Here is a 25,626-nt window from a genome sequence, read left to right on the forward strand (position 1 = left end):
GTCCAGATACACGTGGTTGGGCCTGATAGGGAGGTTGGCGTCATATCTAATAGGCACTAGGGCATACTTAATGCCGTGCGAGAGCAGATAGAGGGGTATGCACCTTTGCACCATCATTGGTGTACTCGACACCTTGCCGAGAATCTACTCTGGAAGGATGGTGTGAAGGGTAACTTTGATTTGTTCTAGGAGGCTGCTCGATAGCTTGAGGACAAGTACTTTTAGAAAAAATTGGAGCAGGTCAGAACCGCATCAAATGCAGAAGGTAGATAATGGATCACATGTTTGATGAGGGATTTGGAGAAATGGACGAGAGCTCATAACACCGGTGGATGGAGGTATGAGTTTCAGTGCAGCAATATGGCGGAGTTATTCAATAAGTTGCTATTGGGGATACGTGGTATGCCCATGAATACAATCATTCAATTCACCTTCTATAAGCTTGTTGTTTGATTCAACGATAGACACGCTCATGCATTGCAGTTGCGGACTGATGGAGAGATATGGGCTCCGAAATCAAAGACACGCCTAGAGAAGGCAAGAGAAAGGGCTGGCACACATGAGGTTACATGCTTTGACCACACCACAGGGACTTATCAGGTTGAGCATAGGGGCAGTACAACGTCCGACGGCGAGGTCTGAGAGTCAAGGATACATGTGGTTGTCCTCCAAGATTTCAAGTACACTTGTGGTAAACCAAGGCAGCACCACTTTCTATGTTCTCATTTGGTGGCAGCAGCTAGGCATCACAACTATAATATCTAGAGGAGGATACCTTACGAGTTCAGTGTCAACACGCTTGTGCACACATGGAGCCCCCGCTTCGTGCCTTTCCGAGACCCTAGAGAGTGGCCACCATATGATGGGCCGAAGTACAATGCAGATCTAGCTTACTGTTGGAACAAGCGTGGATCAAAGTAGAGGACGAGGCACAGGATGGTTATGGATTAGATACCCGGAAGAACAAGGCATGGGAGAGGAACTCTATTTGACACTGACCCCGAGCAGTACGAGTGTGACAAGTGCGGTAGACTTGGCCACAATTCATGAAGTTGCCATTGACAGATTAGTGAGGTGGGATTATTGGTTGATTTTATTATTTTATATTTGTCATATTCATTTAATTGATTATGCATGTCTCAATTTATGCTTGTATTTGTGTCAATTACTTATATATTTCTAAGTTCATGCTTCATTGTATATTGAAATTCTAATTCATTCACTTTTTTCTAGGATGGAGCAATTCCACCTGCTCGACCCGATATATGAGGCAACCCACCGAGGACATCTCATAGTGCTAGGGCAGGTAATAATCTATAAGTTTTGTTCAAAATTTGGTGAGCGTACATGTGTTCGTGAAGTAACAGGAGACTATGTTTTATTCGATGCAGGACCTTCCGCTCCTTCGTCCTAGAACCCACAATGGGTTCTTGGACATGCGGTACGACGACAAGTACACTCCTTTTCTGCAAAGAGCTAGCCTAGATGTCATCTCTTTTTTAGGTCCGTCGTGGGTTGTCCAAGTTTAACTCAGCGGCCATAACTGCGTTGGTTGATAGGTATTAAATTGAATCATTGCCTCCATTCGTGGCCATTTGTTCATGCGATTGACTTTTTGATAAGTAATCTTGCTTTGTCTTGAATATAGGTGGCGACCAGAGACTCATAGCTTTCACCTACCTTTCGAGGAGATGATAGTCACGCTCTAGGACTGTTAGAAGATGCTAGGCCTAAGGATTCACAGCAACCAGTCACTGGGCAGTGCAGGTCAGAGGGCTGGAGAGCACGAGTGGAGGCCTTCCTTGGGCGTGAGCTTGGCAGGCAAGGGGCTCGCACTTCTAGAGTTCCCATCTCCTGGCTACGAGAAGAGTTCGCATAGTGCCTCGAGGAGGCAGATGAGGAGACAATTGGGTACTACTGTAGGGCGTGGATCCTACACCTATTTGCCTACGTTCTCTTCCCCGACGCCACGGGTGATAGTGCATCCTGGATGTGGATCCACTGCCTCAGTGACTGGGACCAGGCGGGTCACTACAGCTGGGGCTCTGCAGTCTTATGTTCTCTATACTGGTAGTTGTGCGAGGGGTGTTGTCGGTCTTCGTCCAACCCATCACTTGGTGGATGCGTGTACCTGTTACAGCTATGGATGTGGGTTCGTCTTCCAGTTGGCCATCCAGAGGTTCTGGCTCATCGTGAGTGGTTCCAAGGTCAGCCTCCAAGTCAGCAGTCGACGTGGGCGTACCTTTGGGACCAGGTCAAGGTTCCGTACGTGAGGTTAGACCGGGCGTACATTGAGTTCACGAACGAGCTAGACATGCTGACGGCGTCTAGTGTAAGTAAATTTTATTTTCCATGCTACTTTGGAAATGATTAGTATACCATCTAACATCTTGTTTGGACATGTTGCAGGTGGAGTGGGAGCCATATGGTGGAGAGGGCGCACTTCCTTTTCAGTTGAGCAACGTTTGTGGGTTCGACGACGACTTCTATAGGATGAGGTGCCCTCTAATCTATTTCTATGCTGTCGAGTTTCACCTACCAGATAGGGTTGCACGCCAATTTAGAGTGAGACAGCTTTGGCCTATAGCTCTATTCTTGACTGGCGTTGACTTACACAAGTAAGTGTTTTGATATTTCAAATATCTTATGATGGTCCATTTCTATTAATATGGTGATATGTACATGAATTCAAGTAACGATGACATACGTGTAGGTTGGATCATCAGAAGAACAAGAAGATTTTTGATTGGGAGAGGCACCACCAGTCCTTCATTGAGCAATGGGAGGAGATGCACGACAACGTGGACGGCAACAATGAGCCACACATGAACCGTGAGTTCAGGCGGTACCAAGCTTGGTATCAGCATGCGACATGTTGCAGGCTGAGGGTATAGTGGATAGAAGATGACTACATCGACATTGAGTCCTCCGGTGATGAAGACATGGCGTACGACCAATTGACTCATGCAGGAAGGCAGGTGGAGGCAGGACCGATCTTGGATAGAGTGGTAAGCCAATTGCCTTATTTTTCTATGTTAAGTTGCACAACAGTACATTAGGCATTCTTGGACCGACATTAGGAGTTATCTATTTTAGTTAGTGCCACCTTCGAGCCATATCACCCTTACAATACGTTAGATTCTTGTACAAAAGAAAACCAAACCTATTGTTATCTGTTCAGAATTACTATTACTGAGAACTTTGTTGCAGGGCAATACACACAAATGCTCAGTTGAAGAGATTGAGCGCATTCGGCCGAGAGTCAGTGACGACTACATACTTGGCTTCCTAGACGTAAGATTAAAAATATTCTTTCAAACATATCATTAATACGTTAGATTCTTTCAGTTAACCTAGTTTTGTACAACAGAGGCTGTCACGTCATCTACACCGTGCGGCTGGTCATCTACAACAGACATGACGTAAGACGTGTATGTTCTTTCTGTAGGTAGAGGAGACTTGGGTTCCTCTAGCCAAGCAGCTACAGGGGACAGGGACGAGGACGAGGAAGATGATGACAACGACGACATGGACAAGAGGCACGAGGAGCTTAGCCCCTCTCAGCTCCATGATGCTCCCTCAACTCATCCTACACCGCCTCTAGGCACTAGGCACTAGGGCAAGAGTAGGAGGCAGTGAGGGATTTGGTAGCTGTTAGTATGCACTATTATGGATTTTGTATTTACTTTTCTATAACTATTTGGGACTGTATGGACATTATAGACTATTTGGACTATGCAGGATCGCTGACATGGCACATTGAGAGGCCTACATTCCTCGTCTCAACCTATAAATAACCACTCACTCCTTCTCATTCACACACATAACAAGGAAGAAGAACACTCCTCAGCATTTTCTTTCGTTGCAGTACCAATGTCTGGAGGGTCATCTAGAGAAAGAGGAAAGGGAAAGGGAACTACCATTAGGTGGGAGGGTCCTCTTGGTCCCAATTTCTTTGAGTAAGCTCTTTATGAAAGGTTCCCAGTTGAGAGCAAAAGTGATTTCACCAAAGAGGCACCACTGAGAGGATACGATGAAAGGAAAGAAGAGTGGCAAAAATGCATGCATGCTGAGGACTGCCTAGTGCAGATGTTCACCGAGGGAATAGATGGAGGTCGTCGTTTCTTCAAATGCCCGTGAGCATGGGTAATTGCAATTACTATTTGTTTCTTCAATATGTGTCTCTTGTATATAACTTACACGACATACTTATTGTAGTCTTCCTTGGCCGAAGACAACTATGGGTTCAGTAGGTGGGTCGATCCTCAACCTATTTATCCTCAAGCGAAGTACATCTACTACTTGTAGGACTGTATCTTCGATCTAGAAAGGGAAGTTAGCAGTGGTTACAAGGACGATAGACAGGACGACAACAACAATGATGCCGATTCATAGGAGGCACTCTGCAATGATCCATATTGCACCTGTCCTAACCACAAGAACAAGAGGCCTCCCCCGTCACCCCTGCCACCACCAACAACAACAACGGGAGGCTACTATGGAGAAGGTGCAACACAATTTGCTATGTGGCCACACTACTAGGATGACTTTATGTTATTCACATGCCACATCTATGTGTTTGTTGTTTGGTTTAATAACCTATGGCATGTTAGGTTTAGTTAAAGGAAACTCTATATCTAGATTCAGTACATGTTCTCACATGCCATTTCATTTGTTTCGTGTGTTGAATTATATAATGCCATACGTCGTTAAGTTTTATTTGCAACACGTGTTCACATTTCAATACGTCTGTATCATTAAGCAGAATATTAAGACCATAAATAATGAAAACAACCACATAATGAAAAGTTCAATACTATGCCACATTATACAACATATTAATACTAGAAGTACGTGCCGACAGTAGACATATAGGCAAATGCACTTTTAAATCCTTAGTCTGAAACATACTGAGTAAGCAACTTAGCATCCAAGTACCAGTCCTCTACTACAACCCTATTGCTGTAGCTAGGCTCACCTACGTTTCTCTGACCTGCCTGTCGCCTATAGTAAGCGGCCACCACTTCATCTGTAGCCGCTGTGGCCTAAGTGAAGAACGTGTCGTCATCCTCCTCTACCTATAAGCCCACCTCTGCTAGACCGATGAGCTCGCTCAGTCTGCCAGTGTCTTCCTCTGCCTGCTCTGCCTGCAACCCTGCCTCTACTAGAGCGATGAGCTCGCTCAGTCTGCCAGTATCGTCCTCAGCCTTCTATGCCTGCAAACCCGTCTCTACAAGAGCAATGAGCTCACTCAGTCTGCTAGTGTTGTTCTCATCCTCGTCCCCCTCATTAGACAACACAATCGGTGAATGAACAGTGCGACCAACTCGAGATCTCTGCTCATCTAACTTCTTCTACTCATACCTTGCACAAGCTAGCCCTGCGGCATGTTCCTCGCTGCAACCAATCCCTTCATGTATAAAATGCAATCAGTTAGCAACGTGATTATATTTCATTTAAAATCATACAACGAAAAAATGCTTTCAAACACTCACTGCCACATAATGCAACAACATGCTCGTTCAAGACCTGCATCTGTACTCTTGTCTCCTCCCTTGCCTCATTCCTTGCCCTCTCTTCCTCTAACGTCATCCGCCTCTCCAATCCCCATTTGTTAAGCCCAACATCAATCGGGTTACATATACCGAGTTGTCTAGCAAACTCACGCATCTTTTCTTTGTGATGTTTAACGAATAGGTTGACGTAGTCAGGTGCATATCCCCTCTTCCGTGCAATTACATGCCTCTTCTTCAGTTTATCCAAGAACTTAGCTTGACCATCATAACATTCCTACCTGTATTTCCTAGTGCTCTGTTCAAATGGCAAATTCTATCATATATGTCTTAGCAAAAGAAACAAAATATGATTTTATGTTTACCACAAAAATAACCAACCTCATCATACTCAACCATATGGCTGCAATTAAGGCCTATTCCAAGCTCCAAAGGGATTAGGCCATAGTTGGATTTAACACCATATTCGCACATGATAGGAGGTGCTTTGTAAATTACCCTTTCTTTCTTCTTTTCCTTAACCTTTTACGGTTCTTCCGGCCATTGGTTCTTAGGACCATACAACTAGTCCTTGAAACGACACTTCGTCATTGAAAACACCTAAATAAGTAGACATTAGTACATGAACAGATATAGCTCAACATTTCAACACATACACTTTGCACTTACTTTATGCTTGTTTGGACACACAAACTCTAACGTATTCTCAGGGTTTATCACAGCTCGATCTCCACAATCGCATAGAGGAGGTTCCTCGAGTCGTCTAACTGCGGCTAGGTGCTTCTTCTTAGTCGTCATTAGCAGAGGGTTAGGGGGTGGAACCCACCGCTTGAAGTGCTCACGTGGATGTCTCCCTCTAAACCAATCGTCGAAAAGGAGGTACCTAGGATCAAACTTGTCTGCATTGTCGATCCACTGAAAGAAAAAGCACCTCTCATGGTCCTACACAATGAGATTTCAACAAAATATTAGTAGCATACTTACACAAATAAAGAAAAATGATAGTGGAAACAATTTCTTACATTAAAATGACTGCATGTGTAGAAGCAACGCGCCACTGTGTCTGAATGTTTCGATTAAAAAACATGGGTCATGAAACCACAGTCACAGTTAGGGACAGGGAGGTCAGGAGGGACAGGGAGGTCAGGAGGAACAGGGGCATCTTTGCAAGACGCGTCGGGCTATAATTCTCGAGGACGACCCCGTTTTCGCCAAAACTCCTCCCAAAATATTTCTTGCATCTAACAAAACGGATGTAATTTAACAAACATAAATCAAAACATCACAAATAAATGTCAATGAGAACCATAACTACAATACAACCAATTTCGTTCTAAGAACCCAAAGCAGTTAACATTAAACCATAAACCTAGGGTTTTCCATTTGATGCACAACAATGAACCCATAATATAACTACATGTGTCTAGGTTTGCTAGCTTTTTCACGCCTTGGCATCATCCTATGGTTATATAATACATATATTGATGGATACAATGAAACCCTAAGTGATGATGATTATTACGTTCAAAAATCCGACTAATATATACCGAATCAATGCGAAAAAAAACTAGGAGGAGAGCGAGGATACCTTGCTCTCGAAGATCTACGGATCAAATCAAAGTTTCTAAGGTCCAATATGCCGATTCGTACGGTAGGATGAAGTGGGGAGAGAAAAAAACCCGAGAGGGAGGAGAAAGAAGAGGAAGAACGCTCGGACAGGAAGGTTGGCCGGAGTTAAATGGCAGGGATCTGGCGCCGAGCTCGGCGCCAGAGTTATCTAGTGTGCCCAGGAGCTCGGCGTCAGAGACGCTGGCGCCGAGACGTGTTAGCTCGGCGCCAGCACCAATGACGTCGAGCTAAGGGTCTATTTTTTAAATTCTTTCAATCAGAAGTCTATTTGTGAGAAACTTTTAACCAGTAGTAGCACAATGCAAGAGCAGACACGCATCAGAAGTCAAGCGCAAGGAAACGATAAGAAAAGATCCAGCGTCCCGGCTTCCGAAATATTCCGAACGCCATGTCTGTCACGAGCCTCCATGTAGATGCGGCCTGTCCAGTCTCCAGTGTCCACGGGCACGGTCCGCGCAGGCGCAGATGACCAGCTCGAAAGAGCTCTGGACAGGCTGTGGCAGTGGCAGTGCCCACGGACCCCAGACCGGACGCTGTCACAATCCATGCAACAGATGAACCGGTAGACAACGGGAATCGTTGATGAATTCTGTAGCAATTGCTGGCGCAAGGGTTAGTGCTGGCCGTGGCGATTTGATTGACACGATCTCTGTTGGAACTTGGAATCACAGAGGAGTTTCCATTCTCGTGTGCCATTAGTCTTTCTGCGCTATTCGGGGCCGTTTGCTTCGGCGCCTGCCATCTGCGTTTTTTTCAGAACGAAATAAATTTCTCAAGATCAAGACGGCCCGTTCGCTCGGAGGAATTTTAGAGGAATCTGGAGAAATTTGTAAGAGAAAAATACTGTTCCAGATAAAAAAAGAAGCGAATCAAGCATGGTTTAAGGGCACACGAACGGAACCAAAGCCCATATCGTAGACGTGTCACTGTTTCCTAGATAGACAGGGTTTAATTCTATCAATAACTTTGGCTACATACACTTTTATTTTTCACTCAGTGTCAAACCTACTATTAACCTTTTCTTTATCTATCTAGTTTAACAAAATATGCGACGAACAAATTGATAGCCTCGTCTTGTGCATAGTTTAGCCAAAAACTGTGATGACCAAGTGAACCAAGCGTACCCTGACACACGCGAGGTGGGCGAGGCTATTGAACTTTTGCGGCAACAGAAGGGAATTCGGTGATGCTAGCGCCCCGGAAGTCCGGACGGACGCGAGCGCATACACTCCGTTTCGCGCGCCTCACGCGGGGCCCATGTCACCTCAACGTCACCAACATCGAGAAGAGGGGGAGGGGGCGGCGCCCGCTTGTGCCTCTAGTTCGGATGCCCAGCCAACGCTGGTAGGAGAAGGAGACACCGAGGCGAGGCGGCGAAAGGAGAGAGAGAGATGCAACAACCAATCTACTTTTAAAACATCCAGATACAACACTTGCAACATACATCTAAAGATAGATGAAACACTGGAAACATGCATTTGAAAAACTTGCAAAAGCACATGAAAAAACACTTGAAACCACTATGAAACATACGCAACATCCAGATAAAACACTTGCAACATATGTGTGAAATATATGCAATATCTAAATAAACACACTTGCAACATACGTCTGAAAAAATAGATGAAATACTAGGAACAGAAGCTTGCAACACGTGTACAATCATTACAGCATATGAACATCCTGATCTTCTTTTGCAACATCCGTATGAAACTCTTGCAACATACCAATGAAACATTTGACATACTTAAAACATAGGCTTGCAACATGCTCCTTTAGCGCAACATCTCATTGCTACTTGTGAATGGAGGATTTGTCAGTGCGTGGAGTTCACCGGTTGTAGAGCTCGCCGATGGTTGCAGAGCTCGCCGCTCTAGTGGAGAAGGCCGCGACGGGTGGGAGGCGCAGTGGAGAGGGAGGAAGACCGGCTGTCGCGCTTGGGCATGGTGGAGATGTCGGTCAGCGGAAGCAGAGACGCGATGGAGAGGGAGGCGCGGCGGAGCGCTCGTGGCGCTTGCGGTGAGGTGAGTTTGTTTTAAACAGTTGCGGGTCTTGTGGACGAGCAGATAAGAGACGGTCGTTGGGCTGGCGTCGTGGCCCATTACCGGAGCGTTCGCGTGGATGGACACCCGCTTCCTTAGCGAAGGCAAATTCTAGGTTGGAGGTCCTCCCTAGTCAAATAAACTTGTGTAGTACTACGACTTCTATTTTTTATAAAAAGAAAAAACAACGAGAGGACAAAATCCACGTGGGTGGCTATCGCATGCTATGTTCTGCTCTAATCGGCCATGGTACTTAATTCCATCTCAGGCTTTGTTTGGATGTTATCGGAATCACTTCAATGCACTTGTGTTGGGTGATAGTATTTATAGGATCATATAGGTGCAGATCTAGCGGGGTGTGTAAAACTAAACTTAGATAAAGGACTTGCTGACGTACCTCATCCAGCGTAGGTGTCGAGGCCATAGCGCCGCCGCCGAGGTTAGCAGCGACGTGGAGGCACGGTCCAGTGGCGGCGGCGAAGGCGATGGCGCTTCCCGTCGCTTACAACGTACCCTCTCGATCGGTCCAGGGATAGGACGTCTGTGGGGAACCTGCGACTGCTGTGAACCTCGTACCTTACACCCCGGGCCCCCACCTTCCTCTTTATAGCGCTGTACGACGGGGGCCCGTCAGCCAGGAGAATGGCTGGACACCCCCGATCAAGGTGCGGATCAAGGGCCCAATGGGCCGTTGGGCCAACTGGTTGAGATCAATCTAACATTCTCTCCATTGATCTCACTCTATGACTTAAACTTAACTTAATTTATCTTTTTCCCATTGCATGCAGATCAGGACATAGAGCGTGCTTTACCAAACAGCAAGTCAGCAGCCCTACTTTACCTACAGGACATGACTTCTCCTGGCTACTCTTTATGACTGCGCCTCAAGATTGATCAGTACTGTAACTAACAAAAGGAGGAGACTGAGATAATCCAATTCGGTCGCCCGTAACCGCTCCTGCATGCGGTACCAAAAAGGTCAAAGGAGCTGGCTAGATACTTCTGGTCACTGATTATGTCTCCTAATCATTTAATCAATCATCGGCTTATGTTCATGATTCTGATTAGGCCAAGAGAAGACAAGGGCACACACTGAAGTGCCCCCAAAGCCTTCTTGTCACGTACGTACCCTGTACCCTCGAGCGAACAGGCGGCCTGTGGACTGTGGTTGTCCCCGCTTTGCACGGCCAGGAAACTACTTCGCAGTTACTAAAACCATGCTCAAATTAAAAGGGCGCTAGCTCCTCCGCTCACGCTCTAGAAGGCCGGCAGTTGCAGCGCAATGGCCGACCAGCGTTCCATTCGCTTGGCTTATAAGCTATATTTTTTCAGCCAACGAACAATAGTATTTTCAGTAATGACTTATCAACCAAGCGAACGGAACACGTGACGGGCAATAGAAAAGGACGATGAGTCCCTCTTCGATTCCTCCTCCAGCAGCCCCTTTTTTGCCGTTTGCACACTGGTGGTGGTGGGCTAGCATTGTTGGCAACTCGCTATTCGGCTTTACGGCCTCGGTTGTAATCTTCCACTTGCCATTGTTTAATGACCAGTGCTAGCTATTGCCACTCGTACTCAACATGCCGATTGCCGAAGCAGCCACAGGGCCGGGGATCATGTTCGTGTAGTCCTCAAGCTGCAGCTGCGTGACACGCACAAACACACCACGCTAACCAAATCATTCGGACGATCGACGACACCCTGTTTGCTCGCGCAATAATTGTTTCAGCAACGGAACAAACAAGGGTTCGGCTTCATCATCATCAGGGGATTAATAACGGCGACCACCTAACGAGGTCTTAGCCTTGACCACACCGGACGGGACCTGATCCTAATAAACGTGCTAATGGCTATCAGGATATATGTGGCCACCCTCTTAACCAAGCACATGTGCTCACTCCATCGATTCAATTTGACGTGGATGTATATACCAAGTGTTGCAGCACACGGTAGCAAGACTTTCTAGACACCTGTGTATGAAAGAAGACTACTGCGAATCCTAATCCACTTCAAACTCCATTATTACTAGAGACATGCACGGATGAAGTCATGAAGAAGTTTAAAAACCCCAAGTGATTCTGTCATCATAATAGTGCAGCTGTCGTGCCTTAATAGAATACCCTAATAGCGACGAAGCCTGGTTGTAGGTTGAAATGTCAGGATGCAGCTAGAGAACTTAGTACAGTTTCTTGGTTCCTAATGAACAAAATACGTTTATCTGAAGGGTACCCCAGTGCCCTTAAATTCAGGCTGGGCGGGCTCCACGACCATTATAAGTCTGCACACTACCGGATTCAGCTTCTTTGCCGAGTGGCTTAGGCACTCGGCAAATGCCGATATACACTCGGCAAAGCCTTTGCCGAGTGTTACACTCGGCAAATGGCGCTCGGTAAACAGTTTATCGGCAAAGACCTCTTTGCCGAGTGCACTTTATCGGGCACTCGGCAAAGCTTTTTGTCGAGTGCTAATCTGACACTCGGCAAAGAAAAGTCGCCATGACGGCGGCTTTGCCGAGTGTCAAGGTCAAGCACTCGGCAAAGGTCGCTGCTTTACCGAGCGCCGTTGACTCAGACACTCGGCAAAGGTGGCCACTGTGCCGAGTGCCACCGGCAAGACACTCGGCAAAGGTAGCCTATTTGCCGAGTGTCCTGTCAAGACACTCAGCAAACAGGCGACCTTTGCTGAGTGCCTGACCCGTGGCACTCGGCAAATATGTGATGTTTGCCGAGTGCAATGTCATTTGCACTCGGCAAAGCATGTTCCCAAGTAGTCACTTTGCCGAGTGTTATGGCCATTGCACTCGGCAAAGTGATGAAAAACAACCGTTTTATTTATTTTTACATCACATCCAAACAAACAGAAGATATATTAAAAAATCACCAACATCACATAGATAAAAATATTGCATTCTATGTCAGAGGTGTAGGGTCGAGATGGCGGATTAGAGGGGGTAAATAGTCCCTTCTAAAATTTTAAACGCACCGGCTAACTAAAACAAACGTGGAATTAAAACTATCGGTCTAGCCAAGACTACACCCCTCTATCTATGTTCTCAAGCACCTTAAAGGATCCTAAACTAGCAACTAAGGTGTCGAGCTAGCTAGAGCTCATCTAACCAATTATAGGAGCAAATCACACAAACCTATACCACTAGTACTTCAAGCAATGAGAAAGCTCCTACACACGCTAGTAAGCAAAAGCACAAAGCCACCTAAGCTCACTAGGAATGCTCAATAATAAGGCTACACAAGACAAATTTTAGAGCGCAAATTACTTAGCTATATAAACTAAGCAATGTGACTAACAAGATTACTCAAACCAAATTAGTCACGCAAGGTAGTTACTTCTATGCTATACAAGCAAGAAGGTAACTAGAATGTTACACAAGCTAACTAATTACAAGAGCAACTATACAAGCACAATGTAAATGAAGTAAATACAAGCTTGTATAATGAGGATGCAAACCAACGGGAAGACAAGGATGACACGGTGATTTTTATCTCGAGGTTCATGTGCTTGCCAACACGCTAGTCCCCGTTGAGACAAGCTTTAAGGTTGCCGCCAGTCCTCATGCTAGTGCTAACCCATAAGTCAAACTCTCCCATGTGGAGTGCTTACCACAAGCTCTAGCACTTGACCCGAACGGACCACTTGTCGCCCTTCGCGTCTCACTCTACTAGAGTTGCTCTTCGCGGCTCTCGCGGGGTGAGCACAATCCCCCTCATAATCACTTCTCCGAAGCACCACACAATCTTCTTTGTGTGCTTCAACGGAGACCACCATCAAGCCGTCTAGGAGGTGGCAACCTCCAAGAGTCACAAGCACCACCGGCTTGCAATTCGATCACCTAGTGCCACTCGATGCAATCTCTCAATGCAGTCATACTAGAATCACTCACTCGTATTTCATTCGCACTCTTGCAAGCACAAGTGAGTTAGAGGCTCTCTAAGCACTCCCCAAGCATGGACACTAAGTTCCAAGGGTGTTAATCATGTGCCAAGGTCAGCCACACACTCCTTTTATAGCCTAAGGGCTAAAATAGCAGTTACCCCCTTCACTAGGCACTTTTCGCATTGACCGGACTCACTGCTCTGTAGTGACTGGACGCTCAGGTGCAGAGTCCGGTCCAGAGTCCGGTCAGAACAACTCAGTGTGTGCCCTTTGTTCTGCTCTTGACCGGACTCCCCTTTCACCCACGACTAGACTTGACTTTCTCAGAGTCCGATCACTTTCAGAGAGCTCTTTTGATGACCGGACGCGTCAGGTCATCGCTGATAGCCCTGGACAAATTTAACCGAAAACCGAACCGAAAAAACTAGAACCAAAACTGAAGGAACCGAAACCGAAAAATTTGGTTCCTTATTCGGTTCCTCATATTGAGGAACCAAAATAACCGAAGAAAATTCGGTCCCTACTCTCGGTTAACCGAATTAACCGAAAGGACCAAATTACATGAATTATACTTCACTTACATGTATTTTGTAAGATTATGTTTGGTTTATGTGTAGTGTTTTATATTTGAACTGCTATACATTTATGTTACTATATTGCTATTGTTTTCTTATACATTATTATTATAAAAAATAAATATAGTGTTGCATAAATTTGCCTTAGAACATGTATATTTATTGTTGTCTTGAAGACTTCTGAAAAAATTCGGTTAGTTCAGTTGAAACCGAACCAAAATAACTGAGAACTGAAATGCTTGGTTCCTAAATTTTTTTGGAACCGGTCGGTTCCCATTTTCTAGAAACCAAATTTTATCAATAAACCTAGGACAAAACCAAACCAAAACTGAAACTGAGAAACCGAACACCCACCGTGAATCACTGATCGAACTCTCCCAGCCTCCGGTCGCTCCTACTTACGTTAAAAACACTGACCGGACACGTCCGGTCGCAGAGTCCGGTCACAAACGTTTCATCGCTAAAACGGCTATAACTCTTAGCTCTGAAGTCCGATTTCAATGATCTTGGACATTTTGGAAAGATTATTCAGAGGGCTACACATCCCACTTGTATATTTGATCCAAAGAACAATAGATCAATGCAGAATTCCAATCTAAAAACTATCATATAGTTCGGAGTACACCGAAAAACCTTTTTCAATTCAACTCCAACAACTTCTCCTTTACAAATGTGCCAACACAACTAAGGGTACACCATCATGTGAATGTGTGTTAGCATTTTCATAAATATTTTTCAAATGATTAGTTACTCAATTCACCACTGCACACGATCCTAGCAACAACACAAAGTTAGATCGCTCAAGTGGCACTAGGTGACTGATATGCAAACAAATTTGCCCCTCTTGATAGTACGGCCATCTATCCTAAACTCGGTCATAATAAACTTCTCTACACAACCTTTGACCGGTGAAATGAAATGCCCTACAAATATACCTTTGCCTTGCGCATTTCATTCCATCTTCTTTGATGTTGACGCAACACATGCACCAACTTGATCAACAAACGATATGATCAACTTCATATCATCACATGACCATATTGGTTCATCGATCTTGACCTCACTTGATTTTCACCGTTGCCTTGGTCCATCGGCGCCAAGTCCTCGACTTGCCCTTCACACTTGCAACCGGTCCATCAAGCCAAGCCTTGTCTTGATCTTCTCCACCTTAGTCACATGACTCAATGTTATATCTCATATGTAATGAGCTCCTTCATCACGTGTATGAGCTTTGCAACAAATCCAAGACATTTCACCTTTATGGCATGTATTGCTTACACAAGTGTACCTGTGAACTAATCACCTGTGTATCTCACAATTTAAACACATTAGTCCACCTCGGTTATCACTCAATTACCAAAACTAAATTAGGGACCTTTCAAGAGGTCATTTAACTTATGCAGGAGTTATAGTTAGTTTCATCAAGTCTAAAAGTTGATTTCTAGGTCCATAAACATTTTAAGTGGTTCACAGCAGGTCCATACCCCTTTGTTTGGCCCTTAGATTGAACTTTCAGGTCCATAAACTTTTTAAGTGGTTCACCGCAAGTCCATACCCCTTCGTTTTGCCCTTGAATCTGATGTGACATGTGGAGTCAGTAGCCGGCATGGCATGAAATATGCCGAGTCATGCTTATCCCCCCATCACATTGTCCTCCTTTCCACTCCCTCAAGCTTGGCAATTGTGCATCTACTCAATCTCTGTTCCAGTGCTCGCCACCACCATTACCGGTCATCGAGCTCCTACTATCACTATTGTTCCTCACCTTGTGCTTCACCTCTCTCTTGCAAATGAGCTCTAGTGAGTCTGCCTCAACCCTTTTGCGCTTGTTGGACACATAGAAACCATGTCAGAGTTACTATCCTGTCGTACTGCAGCTGCCATGGTCCAGCTTTGAGCTCACATGTGCCACCATTCCCAGCGGTGTAGGCCATCACTGCTTTAATGAGTGCGTAGTTGAGTACACTCCGATCCCCTCATCCCTATATGCACGCATTCGGGGCAAGTCTATGCCAAACCTAGCATTTTTGTCGCCGTCTTCTACCTTCTCCTCGTCATCGATCACCGAATGGGCGCGGTCGTGGTCAACCTGTTATTGGACTACACTGGATAGATTAAAACCACCCTTGGGTGGTCCCATCAATTATAACCTGCTGAGTGATCCCTTGGTCCAATGGGCGCCTCCCCGCCATATGTGTGCCTATGTTGATTTGGGGAAGATGGGTAGGAGATGACTCAGGGACATCGTGTGACGGCATGCCTCCATAGTGTGCCCTTGTGGCCCTATGCTCGCGCCACCAAGTCATCGCGTGCCACCGTCCCCTGTACTCATGCCACTTACCGACACTTGTTCTCACTACCTTGTGTACTGTTATTATTGGTTCAAAAATTTTGACTAAAACCGAACTAAAAAATAATCGAATGATGAGTAGTCAGTTCCAAAAATCTGCACATCCTGTCCCCAGCATCCCACCCAGTGCATCTGCACTAGTAGTAGATACATCCGCCTCCGGTCACACGGCCACGTCCGCCTCCGTCCCATGAGTTCCATGAGAAGTCTGCAGTGCCCTCCGCTCCAACAAGCCCACCTCACGCCAGTGGTCCTCGGGCGACACGGTCGTTGCTCCGCACCGTCGCCAAGATGGCGAGGCCAACCAAGATGGGATCAAGGTGAAGGAGACGGGTGGCACCGAGACCTTCGTCATGCCGAAGGCGCTCTGTGGCGTCGAGCGGGTGCTATCAACCCTGTGACCTGCTACGCGGGCGGAGCAGCCTCCTCAGACGGACATTAACTCAAAAGTCCAGTATCCATTGGATTTATAAGGACTTGACTACTTGAGAGATAGATCAACTTTTAATATCTAGTTTTAAGTTCATAACATGGGAACCGAGCTCAAAGTAGCGAGCAATCGTCAATTAATTTTGCTAAAAATTTACGACACCTGCAATGTTTTAATTTTAGGGTCCGAATTTGACATGGGACCCACATATATATCTATAAGTTACACCAGTCAAAGTAGCGGGCAATAGTATTAAATCATCTCTAAAAAAATTAGTTGATTTCATTAAATTTTTAAGGTGTGAACGTAAGGTTTTAATTTTAGGATCCAGCTTACAGTATGGGGCCCACTTATATACATAGTCACACCAATCTGCAAAGAGTAGTGAGCAATTGTACTAAATCATCTCCAACGAATTTTAGTCAATTTCACAAAATTTTAATGTTCGAACATGGGATTTTAATTCTAGGGTCTGGCATTCGACGTAGGCACATGTATATCTAGTCACACCATTCTGCACAAAGTAGTGGGCAGTCGTATTGGGTAATCTCTAACAAATTTTAATTATTTTTGCTAAAGTTTTATGTGTGAACACGAGCTTTTAAATTATGGGATCAATCTTTTCATATGGAATTAACAGGCGGTTATTAATAGTTTCATTATATTGATCATATATTGGATGGATTTGGATTTAAGAGCAATTGGATTGGATTGGATCATACACTAATCATTTTGTGTTAGGATGGGTTTGGACCTAGATGTTAATTGGATTTATTCATATGTATTTGGATGCTAATCCATTGCAATCTTTAATGGCAAGCCTGGGAGGATGAATCTCACCTTGGACAACTTTTTCTGGATGACACTAGCACGAGAAATGTGATAGGTAGATGAGGAAGAGAGATGACATGTGATTGGACAAAAGATTATTCTGTAGAAACTATTCATTACAAATATAGTTTCTATGTGTAGTGTCTGCCTAAATTAATAGACATACCCATTCGCTTGTCTAAATTCTGGAGGAATCTGGATGGTTTGGAGGAATGCTGGATGAATTTATGAGAGAAAAACACTGTTCTGGATGAAAAAATAAGCGGATCAAGCTGGATTTAAGGACACGCGAACGGGACCATAGAAATTATTTATGGTTTCTAGCATTGGGACTGCCATTATGGCACTGTCTTCTGCTTTGCCATCGAGCGCAAGAGGCAAGACAATAAGGCGCCCAGAAGCAAGGAAGATACCCGACAGCGATGAAGGCAAGGAACCAAGGGGACCAAACCCAGTTGCATCTAAGCACATTAGAAAGCCTAACACAAGATTCCAAGCCTAGAGTGAATTGACAAGAGAAGGGAGCCATGATGCCTATGGTGACATTGAGCCTGCTACAATGCCTTTGTGGCGCTATATAGGTTGTCGAGTATGTTTGGTTTTAGAGATAAAGGAGGACAGGCTAGATCGATCCTCCTTTTTGATATGTTTGGTTTGATACAGACGTCTCGAGGGGAATATACCTTCAGATTCAGGGACATCCCCATCCCCACGAAATGAACGGACATGCTTGTCCCTCATAGATGTTGAAGTTCTTCGGTCGTGGCCGACAACACCGATGGCAAGCATGATGCGAGCGTGAAGCGCCTGATGTATCGGTGAGCACAGTGGTGTCTCGGTTGCATCGGTGTGCGCGAGGCACACAGCTATGGGGGAGGAGCTCGGGCGAGCACAAGGATGTGGGGGAGGAGCTCGAGCGGGGTGTGGGCTGCGTGCCGCCATTGAAGCGGATTGTGACTAGAAAGGAGCTCGAAATCACACGGGCAGCGACACAATGGGTAGGAGGCGCGAAGGTGGATGGGGTAGCGTGGTGTCCTGGAGGGACTCGGTTGGGATAGGGGAGATGTGATAGTAGGTAGGAGGCGCAAGGTTGAGGCAGAGATGCACAATGGGCCGGGAGGTGCATAGACGGGGTGGGGGAGACGGGCGTGGCATACCACGCACGCAGGATTCAATAGGAAAAAGAGATAGGGATGAGAGGCTGACGTATGAGCCCATGTATGACGTGCAGGCTCCCGTAGCCGTCATGAAACTAACAGTATGAGATCTCATCTCATCCCGATCCTCACAATCACCTAAGTACCCAACCAAGCAGGAGGAAACAGTGATAGATCCATCCTTCTAAACCAAATGCAGAATAAGATATCTTTTCTCTAAAATTAGGGGTTGAGATGTTTCGTTCCAGGATGTCTCCCACACTAACTGAATGTGATAGGCGGTGGAGGAGACGCCTACACGCGTAATCCATCTTTGAGCACATGCTCCACGGTACACACCGTCAGAACGACATACATATAGCGGCCACATCCGGCTACTAGCTGCCCAAAAAAGCAAACTCTCAAAGCCATTCTTTTGGTCTGCTCCCCACAAATAAAGAAGAACCAAAGAGGAGGCCGGTGTGTGGCTGTCTTCTTTACAGCTCCAAAGTCTAAACAACGCATAATGACGTGGTTTATCAAAGGTGACGGAGTGCAGGAGACGCACGGGCTCCGGCGTCGTGAACGCGCGAGGTGCGCGACACGTAGCCGCGGCTTCCTCAGAGAGACGGAAATCCCTGGCGGAATCGCTAGCTATTCGCTCGCTATCGCATAGCTGCAGCAGGTGTCAGTGGCTAGTTAAAAGGCTAGCGCATAGTACTCCAAAGCAGGGCCTTGTTAGATCCCATCAAAATTCCAAGTTTTTTTCACTCTCTCTCCATCACATCCATTTTTGGACGCATGCATGGAGCATTAAATGTAGGTAAAAAAATAACTAATTACACAGTTTGGTTTGTAATCACGAGACGAATCTTTTGAGCCTTAGTTAGTCCATGATCGGACAAAGTTGTCAAATACAAACGAAACGTGCTACAGTGTTTAGATTGCAAAAATTTGCAATCTAAACAAGGACCAGATTGCAAAAGATGGCATCCTCTATCTGTGATAATGGATATGCATGGTCCTTATGGTGTGCGCCGCCCCTCTTCATCTGCCTTTTCCACCAGAAATGGTTACACAATGACGATTAAAAACAAGCGCGTAGCAGTAGCCTTTATTATTATATCTACAAACGCGTAGCAGCAACCACTGCCTCCGACTCCGAGCACGTAAATTTCACACGAAACCGCCCTCCTTCCCCTCAAGGTCAACTAGCTGCCCCTCACTCCCTCTCTAGTCTCGGTCGTCGTCTCGCCTTCGGGGTTTTCCATCGCAGGCTCAGCGTACCGATTGACTCTGGCAGTTCTGGCCCCAGTGGCCCGGCCGTACGCACCGCTGCAGCTGCAACTGCAACCGCGCGCGCCTCCGACCAGCGGACCGCGGACGCGTCCTTTGCCTGCCGGCCCGTGCAGCGGCCGCCGCAGGGCGCAGCATTTTGCGCAAACGACACCACCCGGCGTCCGGCACCCGCAACAAGGCAAACGCCACACCGCGCCGCTGCTGGTGGGCACGGGCGGGCGCAGACATAGGCACGTGCTCCCCAGCCCCACCGCCCACTGCGGCCTCGACACCTCGCCGTCGGCATCAGATCAGCGGCCACCGTTCCCCCACCGACCCTGCAAACACCCAGCTGGCCCGGCCTCTAGACTCTACCGCGCCGAATAGGGAGGGAGGAGGGGGCGTATAATAATAATAATAATAATAATAATAATAATGGCCTCTGGCAGCTTGCGAGACGCGCCCAGATCCAGAGCACAGCTAGCTGTTGCGGCTGCCGGTGGCCCAGATCCAGCACCACACCCTAGCTCATGGTCATGGATGGTCTGGTCTCTCCGCATCCACATTCGATCGTGAGTGCCCTGACCTCAAGACTCAAGTGTGTGCATCAAGGCTTAAAGCTCAAGATCGCACTCTTCACGATCTGATCTGATCTGATCAACGAGCTAAAATGTAGTAACTAGTAACTGCGAAAGATGAAGAAGATGCTGAAAGAAAATCAACAGGGTATTATACAAATGGAGTAACGGAGCACAACACCACCGGGCGAGCCAACCAACCAATCTGTCCAAGCCACAATCCTACACTGTAGTAACACGAACAGCAGATGCCGGCAGTCCTACTGAATCGAATGCCGAATGGAATCTCGATGAAAGTAAGAAAAAAAAAAGGAATCAACGGCTCAACACGGATGGTAACAATAAATTACAGCACGGGACGGTGCAGATCCCTGTCGCTCTCTCAGTAGAAGGCGGCGGCGGCGGCGGCCACGGCGGCGGCGGCGAACCACTTGGCGGCGGGGGGGAGACGCCGGCGGCGGCGCTGGGGGCGGGGGGAGCCTCGGCGGCGGGCGACGGGGGGGGACTTCCGAGGGCAGCGGCGGGGAGCTCACGTCGGGAGTGGGGGCCTCAGCCTTGGGCGCCGGCGCGGGGGCCTCGGGCGCCGGGGGGGGGCCTTGGGGGCGGGCGCCGGGGCCGGGGGAGGCAGCGTCGGGGGAGGGACGGGGGGGACACCGGCGGGGCGGCGGCGGGCGTCGCCGGCGGGGGGGGGAGACGCCTTGGGCGCCGGCGTGGGGGTGGCGGCCGGGGCCTGGGCCGCGGCGGCGGCGAGAGCATGGCCCATGGCCAAGCCGCGAGCTGGAAGCGCGCCACTTGGAGCCGAGAGAGGAGGCTTGAGTTACGATGCGTAGTTTATAAGAGGTGCGCATCTTATAAAGAGGTAGAAGACGAGGTTACGATGCGCAATTACTAGTCCTACCAGGGGTTTTAGCTGCTAGTTTCCAAAAATACCAGCCGTTGGATCGGTACGTGGACGGCGATGGCACGCACTATCGTGGCTAAAGCGTGTCTCCGTTTCGGTTCGGATCTTCAATTCGAGTATGATAAAAATCTGGAAATCATTTGGCTACATCCCCATTTTTTGTTTCATGCCAAATCAGCAATGGTCGGTTGTGAGCTGGTGCTCACTCCTGTTCGGTTGGCTGGTTCGTATCGTTGCTGGTTCGTGAAAGAAGTACTGCGGGCTGGTTTGTGTGAAAGAAAACTACTGTTCCGGCTATGAAAATTTACGATCATTTACGACAAGCCACAGCCAACACGAACAGGACGCATGATTTTGGATTTTTTTTTTTTGAGTTTGGAAAATGCGGTGATGTGATTATGCGAACATTTTCCTCCTTTTAAATGTACGTAATATTAAACTCTGAAATGAGCTTATGGATCCGTGATAACGACTACGGTTTGAAATGGGCCCATCCAGATATAATGTTTTTTTTTTCAAATTGGGCCCCATCAAATATTATCAGCTCCAATATATTTACCCAAATGGTCCCATTTGGCGCTGTTTCGAAATTCCTTTCCAATTTCAGTGAGAGCTAATTGGAATTTTTCTATACAATATTGCCATTCAGAATATGCCCCCTATATATTATGGGGAAAATTGTGACGCCATTTTCATGAATTTGGAGAGAAAAAATGAACTTTAATGCGGCTACACTAGCCGTTGGTAATGTCGTTGGCGCGGCGGCCACTTGTATATCTCCAGCTAAGGTTCGTTGCCTAGAATAATGCCTTTGGAAGGGGGGATGATTAGCTTGTTGAAACTAATCAATGAAGCCCATGTTCCGCCTCCTCCAATTTTATATTGGGAGACTATCTGTAAACGGCTCAGTTTACTGCTGAACCACCCTCCAAAACGGTGGCAGCCTATAGAGATAAAACGAGACATAAAATCACAATATTATATATTAAATAGATATATCTATCTATCTTTCAAGTCTTTCTTGCAGATTGATCGGCTTGCAAGTCCACGATTCTTTATGATATTATTATTAATGATGAAAACGTGTTTGCTTCAACGGCCTATTAGCAGTTGGGTATTCTTGTGACTTGATCCATAAGATAAATCCTGCGGTTTCCAGCCTAACTAACCAGATCCTTCCAAGGCTCCGATTTCGGGATGGTGAATTCACGTTTTCTTTTCCGTGCAGTCCACAGCGTTTCCGGTGACCATCGTGGCCATCAGAGTGGGCTGGGCTGTGCCCAGGTTGGAAGATTCCGGCCGGCCGGCCGGCCGGCAGGGCTAGCAATGGCGACACCAACGTACCAACCGAGCGCGCGCGAACGGCGGCTCCACGGTGTCGAGCTCGCAACGTGACGGCCACAAGCTCACTTGGAAACCGCAAGTAGTCACCATGTCCCGATGTGCGTCCCCATGAAGGGATGATGAAGTGTGGTACAGTCGGTACAGTTGTGGGCGATGATGAGAGGGCAGGACAATCACGAAAAATCTTTCGGAACAGTGACGTGTCGGCTTGGCTAGAAGGCTATGCCAACTGGTATTGTAACTTTTTTTTCATAAAAAATTCTATGAAAAAAGGAAAGGTGAATTTGTCCATTCATTGAACCCTAGTTCGGGACCGACGGGGCTTGAACCCGCAGCTTCCGCCTTGACAGGGCGGTGCTGAACTATAGACTAGAGGCAGACTTTCTCTCCTTCAATAGGAGAAGATGCTTGTCGTGCAATAAAGAATACATCAATCACTGGGTACTCTAAGGGCTTGTTTAGTTGGCGATTTTTTTTAGAAATGATATTATAGCACTTTCGTTGTTATTTGGCAATTAGTGTCCAATCATAGTCTAATTAGGCTTAAAAGATTCATCTCGTGAATTTCGTCTAAACTGGGTAATTAGTTTATTTTTTATTTATATTTAATATTTCATGCATGCGTCCAAAGATTCGATTGTGACGAGAATCTTGAAAAATTTGCAAAATTTGGGAACTAAACTGGCACCAAGGATCGAATTTTGACACCCACGCAGAAAATGGTTGCCATGGTGGATTATTTTCTTCGATGATGATACTGGCCCTGTTCGCTTCGCTAAAAAAATAAATCAAAATACTGTTTTGGCTGATTTGTTGTGAGAGAAAAATACTGTTCCGACTAAAAAAGCAAGCTAAAAAGTACAGATTATAAGACAAGCGAACATGGCCACTTTATAGAGTTCCTTGTCCGGCCTGACCTCCTTGGTCGCTAAGTTTTTCGAGCGAGGAAAAAAAAACCTGCACATATATTGTTTTGGAATTACTGACGGACCCCGAGCTTGCTTCGATGTATGTCAAAACGACATTGCAAAAATGAGGATGTTAGCAAGTTAAGAAGTGTACATTTTTATTAGTTGGTATACATGGACTTCAAGACATTCTCTTTGGAGGCCGTTGAGGAGACCAACTTTGCATTCATTATTAACTAGCGGAGTGGTTCATCAGTCACCACTCACCAACAAATGATCAGGGAATTGTGCTAAAACAAGTGCAGAACTCCATTATCCTTGAGGTAAACGGTGGTTAGTAATAACGGCTCAATCGCTTTCGCATATATATAGTACTAACATGCAAATCATGATGCAACCACAGGTTTGCAGAGCATTTAGCATCACTACCCCCCTAACAGGACGGCTAAGTACGCCCTTTCAGCTAAAGGCGTTCGCATAATTCCATTCGCTTTCTAACTCGGAAGGTGATTACAAGCCAATGATTAAAGAAGAGTGTCATTCATTCATTTCATTTGGCTGTCAGGCTGTGATGGGAGCTGTCCGCATTGGTGGCGTTCAGGAGAGACGGAGATGGGAACTAGTGTATCCACCACATGCCTGGTTCGGGGCTTCGTGCATCCGCTGGCCCGGCCCTGGCATCTGTCATCGCCATGTTATCTTGTCATTGTCATCGCCGGCTGTTCTTTTTGGCTGCACTGGAGAACAGGTTGGTGCTTGATTGGGAACCCTGATGCATGTCATCCCCCACATTTTCACATGCAGATTTTATTCTATTTTTTCTTCTCCGTGCCCACCGGCGCACAATGCACGGCATATATCAATTATATTATTGGTTATCCTATGTATACATCATGACACGAAACCAGTATGGATTGTTGCCTGTGATGTGCTTGAATCATTTAGCTCGTTAGTAAACACTAGCTCAGCTCGTTAAAGCGAAAAGAGACAGAGCCAAGCGGAGAGAGTTCAGTAGTTGACTAGCCACGTGATATGCAAAGCAAGCGTGAAATAGCAACGAAATTGGGATCCATAAAACGTCAACCGAACGTTGTTGACCTTTTTCAAATGAGCAAATAACAAGTCCAAAATGAGCCCATGGGCCAAGAGAACCAGGATCGCAAAATGGTCCCTCTTTGCTGGCAAAAGCTTCTTCCCTAATCACCCACGATTGCCGCAGCGTCCATTGGGCCCACGGACAATCGGTCATCCGTCATCGAGTGGGCTTAGCCTCTGATGCCAGTCGGGGCTCGGTTCCACGGTTTCCCTTCCGCCGTTCCGCGACGTCCGGCCCGGTGCCTGCCTTGCCTTGCCTAGCTGCCATCGCTCGGAAGCACAAGAGCTGCGTGGGTCGCAATCGGGCCGCTTGGCAGGGAGGCCTGGCCTCTTCTACTTCCAGCGGCAGGAGGAGTCGTGCATCCAGCGGCAGGAGGAGTCGGCCGAGCCCGCGATGCTCGTGCTGGGCCGGGCTGCGAACTCCGATCTCTCTGCCTCAGCACATCCTGCTCCGCTACTCTCAACGTCGCCGTCGCTGATTGGAACATGTCGCTGCTGACCACTTCAAACTGGAGAGCAGGTGGCCTCCAGGCTCCAGCAGTGGACGTTTTCGGTTCCTGCTTGAGCCTTGCACGGCGGCATTATATTGACGAACTCGGCAAGTCGATGGATCGATGAACCAAAGGCCGCCAAAAGTCCACCGGTCGAAGCGAAAATTGGCGCGCCGCCGTCCGCGGGAGTGAGTGAACCAACAGTCAAACGGTACGACCCGAGGCCGTGCCGTGCGCGTTCGGAAGCGCGAGTAGACGTACGTCCATGGACCATGGAGGCATATGGTTGTTGCTGTCGGGGGGAAAACACGACGTAAAACGTAGAAAAACGAGTGCTCGCGTTTGACACGATCACAAAGTTGGGGCCCTAGCAGCTTTGGTTCTAGTGTCTGTGTCTTCTTTTGCACCCATTCACGGCGGGACTTTCTATCTCTCTCTCTCGGCTGATTTTTCTTCCTAGTGGATACAGTGTGCGTCAGCTTTTGATAAAAAATTACAACCCGGTCGCCTTCCTCATGGTCGCTTTGATGGACCGCCCCCACCAAGCTTTTTGACGGCCTATGCAAAAGTAGTTCAGCGCCAAGTCCCGTGCTGGCCTGGCGCCACACGAGCCACGAGTGCCAGTGTCCGGCGC

General features: G+C 47.0%; 1 pseudogene; it reads left to right on the forward strand.

Annotated features, from left to right (window-relative positions):
• The first annotated feature begins 20,412 nt into the window (after nucleotides 1-20,412).
• LOC136548753 (glycine-rich cell wall structural protein 1.8-like) lies at nucleotides 20,413-21,069 on the forward strand (annotated as a pseudogene).
• The last annotated feature ends 4,557 nt before the right edge of the window (nucleotides 21,070-25,626 follow it).

Source organism: Miscanthus floridulus, chromosome 4, assembly GCF_019320115.1.
Source record: "Miscanthus floridulus cultivar M001 chromosome 4, ASM1932011v1, whole genome shotgun sequence".
In the NCBI taxonomy this organism is placed as follows: Eukaryota; Viridiplantae; Streptophyta; class Magnoliopsida; order Poales; family Poaceae; genus Miscanthus; species Miscanthus floridulus.